Here is a 6,012-nt window from a genome sequence, read left to right as displayed (position 1 = left end):
AATTCCTTGGGAATAAGAATGGCCATGTTAGAGGTTGCCGACAGCATTTATAACTCTGGAGGCTTAGGAGTTTAGATGTGGTAATGTGAGCTAGCCGAACCAACATTTACTGATGATATAAGAAGACGCAGTCCTTATATTATGAAGTTTTGTTGATCCAATCCACAGTCCTACTAAATTCGTAGGAATAGTGTAACACCCTCTTAGATATTCACCAGGGTGGTGCCATGTTTTCCTGGGTGCTCTTTCCCTCTTAAAACCATTTTACTAACCACCATCAAGCCTAGGTCCATGTCACCAACACCACCAGATGTTGGGAATCCTGTTTGTTCTCACGGGGCAGCTGTCCTGACATTTTGGTATCCACACCAGCACAGGATGTTGTCCTGACACACCGAGATTCTTAAGTGCTGCCAGGTTCACTGCCCTTTTCTGCCAGGTGATCCCCTTTTACATTCCTGACAGCTAAAACATTGTTGAAGAACCTAGAAGAGCTGAAACTGGTGTCCGTACCAAAACCAAAAAACCCCTGCACTCACCTGGGATGGTCCATCATATAATGATCCAACAAGGTGAAGAAGGTCAAAGATGAAAGCCATTTTGGAGAGAAAGAAGCGAAATGGGACTGGTTACCTGCAATTTATGGAGGCAATTAATTGAGTAGAGTTAATCCCTAAGTGTTTTAGTAAAGAAATTGAGTTACGAAGTTGGAAGGTAGCTGCCCTATCTGACGAAGGTAAAACGAGAAGGTTTATAGAATACTAAAAGCTAGCCATATTTTGTATGCAAGGGAAATGGCAGACAAACAGTCTTAGAATGGATAGGTCCACTAATCGAGAGTATTCCAAAGGTGGACTTGCAATATCACTAAGCACAGACGTTGAGTGAGAATTTGATTTATTAGATACCACAGGGCAATTTCTCTTTGGGGTGCAGTTGTAGCTGCCTATCTAAAAAAAAAGTGGACTGTTACTTTTTAATGTATATGTACCTCTGGTCATAACTATGATACAGTTTTAACCTTAACATTGCAGCAAACAATGCTAGGGCAGATCTCCCCGTAGTAGGAGAGTTTAATGCTAAAATTTCAAGTACAGCCTCAAGGAGATTGGATTGTGAAGAGGAAAATGAAGAATGGAATATCCCAAAGTCAATGTTCATAAACAAGTAAGCTGATAAGAAGGGAAGAATGGTATTAAAAAATCTGTTAGACATGAGAGATGTGATTGGGGAAGGCAGAACAAAAGGAGACTCGGGACATTTCTCTTGAGTAGTGCATTTCTTTTTTTTGATTTAGTAATTGTTTCATAAAGTTTATTTCATGATGTAGAACGGATGGCAGTAATTCCCATTTATATGCGATCATGCCAAATCACAATGCTTCTTTACATTTTGTAAAAAACTGTGGTCTTGATGGATTTTATGGGAAGGTTAGTTTTCTTTCATAATTATCTGGTGTCCACGTTCTGCTAAAGGTGAGTATGAAACGACATAGTGAACTATAGAATTCTGTGCAGCAACTAATGGAGAGTACAATAACTGCGAACCACTGAGTAAACACTGTTTCTTTAAATAACAGTAACCTATTGAATAAGCTTGACCCTATGGAATAACATGGGCCCCGTTTTCTTGAAGGGATGCGGTAGCACCTAGTTTGGTGTGGATCAGGATTACCTTCCTTGGAGGAAGCACACAAAAATGTATCAAAGCACAACAACAACATGGAGCCCAATAGAGAGGAGCCACAAAGCCGTCTCTGGCTGGTGCAGTGGAGTAACCAGTCAGAAACCAAAGTTGCTCACTTGTACTTCCATGTTATCATCATCAAAGCGTACTGGACCTTCTCCTCCAGTGTAACCTTTGCTAGACCTCACTGGTGTCATTGTCTCTGGATTGAGGCAGCTAGGGGCCCATGTCTTTAGTCACTGAAGTCATCTAGGACGCATTCCTCCTCAGAGCACATTCGTGTGTATAGAAGAGATAGTAATGCGAGGGTCTGAGTACTGCCTGGGTCCAGGGCCCTCAATGTCACCGGCCTGGCTCTCTGCCTCAGCACCCCCCTGCTCCCGGGCCTGGAACTAGAGCTTGGGTCACTGCAGCCCATCAGCAGCAACTTGCAGTAGCTCCCCACCGACCTGCAAGAAAAGCCTTAACTGTGGGTCCTCTTTCATGTCTTAGGGCAAAGGTTTTCTTCACTGTCTTTCAGTTTTGGAGTGGAAAGCTAAGGGCCACGCATATTGTAAACTTGATGCCGGTTTCTTTAGAAATAAATGGAAAAAAAGAGAGCAGAATCTTTTTTTTCTCTTAAAGTGCCCTTAGCGAGGAAGGTTCTGTGTAATTGTGGAACGGATGAGCACCACCTGGTGTGAGCGAGAGGTAAAATGCCTACAGCACCTGGTATTCCCAGGAGGTCTCCCATCCAACTACTAACCAGGCCCACCCTGCTTAGCTTCCAAGATAAGGCGCATTCAGGGTAGTATGGCCATAGGCATTGGAGGCTGCCGTTATAGGCCTCTTGTGCTGACACAGCCCACGTGTCTGAAGGAGGCTACCCTCAAGCATATTTGCACACTTCCCTTCAACAACAGCCCTTCTTTGCAAGCTTCCTGCGGATAGCCAAGCACAGCCCTATCTTGCACTTGCTTATTCCCACTTGCCCACAGGCTGGGACCTTCCTTCTTTAGGGGCCAGCACTAGCAGCAACAGACCAGCATCCTGGGAGTTTTACCAAGGGCCTAGCCTTGCTTCGCACTGGCCTCTAACCACCTCTCTATGTCCCAGGGGCTGCAGGGACTACCGCTCAGCAGCTGAAGCTCACCTGCTCTCCTGCTCCCGTCCGGATTCTCGGGAGGAAAGTTCTTTTCAGGGAAGCTCTGTCAGCAAGTCTCCTTTTTTTTAAAATCAAGGACAGGGCCCTCTTATGCAAATATTGTCCATGCCCCGTCCCTCTGTGCGTGTAGACGAGATATTGAGGCGAGGGTCTGAGCACTGCCTGGGTCCAGGTCCCTTAATGACACCGGCCTGGCTCTCTGCCTCAGCACCCCCCTGCTCCCAGTCTGCTGGGACAGCCAATAGAGGGGGCCTGGAACTGGAGCTGGTGCCGGTGCCTACAGAAGAAAAGCCTTAACTGGGGGTCCTCTGTCCTGTCTTAGAGCAAAGGTTTTCCTCATTGCTTCATTGTCTTTCTGTTTTGGAGTGGAAAATGAAGGGCCACGCAAATTGTAAACTTGATGCCAGTTTCTTTATAAATACGTAAAAAAAAAAAAGCAGAATCATTTTTTTAAAGTGGCCTTAGCGAGGAGGGTTCTGTGCGATTGTGGAACAGACGAGCACCACCTGGTGTGAGCGAGAGGTAAAATGCCTACAGCAGCTGGTATTCCCAGGAGGTCTCCCATCCAACTACTAACCAGGCCCACCCTGCTTAGCTTCCGAGATCTGGCGCATTCAGGGTAGTATGGCCATAGGCATTGGGAGGCTGCCATTGCAGGCCTCTTGTGTTGACACAGCCCAAGTGTCTGAAGCAGGCTACTCTCAAGCACATTTGCACACTTCCCTTCAATAACTGCCCTCCTTTGCAAGCTTGCTACAGGTAGCCAAGCACAGCCCTGTCTTTCACGAGCCTTGCACTTATTTTCCACTTACACACAGGCTCGGACCTCCCTTTAGGTGCCAGCTCGAGCGCTAGCAAACCAGTACCCTGGGATTTTCACCAAGTGCCTAGCCTTGCTTTGCACTGGGCTCTAAGGCACTCTATCAGGCCAGTTTCTATTTGCTATTGCTGAACAGCGCATTAGCGTCATGTGTGTGATTGGATAGCAAAGGCTGGTGGCAGGAGAGGGAAGAAGGTAACAGGAGAGTCTATGAAGTAGTTCTGCAGGAGAATAGACTATGCCTGACCTGGTGGGTTCATGCTTTTGAACGTTCACAGACTGGTAGTGTTGGGGGACAGCTTTGGTTTTAGCTCTCCGTGTGCAAGATGTCTTTTTGAGATGAACTTCCAGTTGTCCTATCGCTGAAGGCTAGCAGGTTGGGGAAGTAGTGTTTGGGGCGTCCTTTGAACAAGCATTTGCAATGCAATAGGTCGCACATTAGTGAGAGGGTGCACAGAGATAATATCAAGTTTTTAATATCGACCTACATTAATATGTACTCGGGGAGGGGAGCTGGCCTAAAGGCTATGCGCTCAACCTCAGACCCGGGGAACTGGGTTCGAGTCTCGGTAATGTCGCTGAACATTCTGGGGCCGATTCCAATCCTGGAAAAAGGCTGTATGAATCGTTGTACGGAGCGTTTTCTCCGTATGACTCGTACCCGGTAAACTTTCCTTAAAACCTAGGAAGTACGATTCGTACAGAAAGCCTCTTTCCGTACAAATCGTACAAAAGACCGTACGGGAAAAAAAAAACGAGGATTCGGATCCGGAACAGCCTGTACTCGACGTCCGGACGTATTTAAGCAGCGGTTTCCGGCCCAGCAAGTACGATTCGTCCCTACGGCACTCCGTACGGCTCTTTGCTTACGGGAGCCAAAAACAGCCGTAAAAGCAGAATCCTACAAACGGAGCCCCGGTACGTGACGTACACGCCATGAACCCCATCGTACGTGTCATCCCGGTACTCTTAGCCTACAACCTGGTGCACCGAAACAGACGCACATGCTGCAGAAGGTGAGAACAACACCCAGGGGCCAGGGTGGGGGTGAGGGGCAGGAAACATACCCCATACCCAAAGCCAAACCTATAATATGGAGCCCATACATTACCACCAGGGTCTGGTCACTTGGGGGGGCGTGTCCAGCAACTCCTGCGTACCACAACAACGGAAGTGGACGTGTACGGTGCGTTGCACACGTACCTGTACGGCACCAGTACAATAGTGATACGAGACATATACACGCAATGAATGCGGGGGTACGGTGCATTTCACCCATACCCGTACGGCACCAGTACAATAGTGGTACGAGGCATACACACGCAATGAATGCGGGTGTATGGTGCGTTTCACACATACCCATAAGGCACCAGTACAATAGTGATAGGAGGCGTACACACGCAATGAATGCGGGGGTACGGTGCATTTCACCCGTACCCGTACGGCACCAGTACAATAGTGATAGGAGGCGTACACACGCAATGAATGCGGGGGTACGGTGCATTTCACCCGTACCCGTACGGCACCAGTACAATAGTGATACGAGGCGTACACACGCAATGAATGCGGGTGTACGGTGCGTTTCACACGTACCCGTACAGCACCAGTACATTTGGGATACAAGGCGTACACACGCCACGAATGAGGGGTTACGGTCTGGTCCTGCATGTTACCTTCATATTGGTGTGTGTGTAGGTCCAGGCCAGCAGTGTACTGCTCCAAGGGGATGGGTGCAGAGGATTCCCAGCAGTGGCCAGCCATATGGGAGTGGCTGCAGATCAATACCAGCAGTGTCCACACATGTAGGGGTGGCTGTAGAGGACTCCCAGCAGTGGTCAGCCATATAGGGGTATCTGTAGATGAATACCCGCAGTGTCCAGCCATATGGGGGTGGCTGCAGAGGAATACCAGCAGTGGACAAACATATAGGGGTGGGTGCAGATGAATACCAGCAGTGTCCAGACATATGGGGGTGGGTGCAGAGGACTCCCAGCAGTGGACAGTAACATGGGGGTGGGTGCAAATGACTACCAGCAGTGGACAGAGATATGGGGGGTGTACATCATTATCAGATGACCACACCTACATGGTGGTATGGACGCATCCCTAACTTTGGACTATGATGATAGTGCTATAACAACACATCACTGACATCAGTGCCCCACTCCCAGGAGGATGGATGTCTTTCACCCACTACATGACACACCACATGTGGGTGTGAGGACAAATAACACATGCATACCCACCCATGGCAGATGCAGCACAATACACACCCTGATATCATGCCACAAGACTGTATAGTCATGTAACTGCCTACAAAACTAAGATAGCCAAAGGGAACACACACTGTCACGCACATCCC

The 6,012-nt window shown here is 48.2% G+C and overlaps 2 pseudogenes; both read right to left on the bottom strand.

Annotated features, from left to right (window-relative positions):
- Positions 1 to 2,382: 2,382 nt before the first annotated feature.
- Positions 2,383 to 2,490, bottom strand: LOC146871164 (5S ribosomal RNA; annotated as a pseudogene).
- Positions 2,491 to 3,358: 868 nt separating this feature from the next.
- Positions 3,359 to 3,466, bottom strand: LOC146871163 (5S ribosomal RNA; annotated as a pseudogene).
- Between the last annotated feature and the right edge of the window lie 2,546 nt (positions 3,467 to 6,012).

Source organism: Triturus cristatus, chromosome 1_1, assembly GCF_964204655.1.
Source record: "Triturus cristatus chromosome 1_1, aTriCri1.1, whole genome shotgun sequence".
NCBI lineage: Eukaryota > Metazoa > Chordata > Amphibia > Caudata > Salamandridae > Triturus > Triturus cristatus.
The sequence above is the reverse complement of the archived record's forward strand: the minus strand, read 5'-3'. Positions and strand labels throughout refer to the sequence as shown.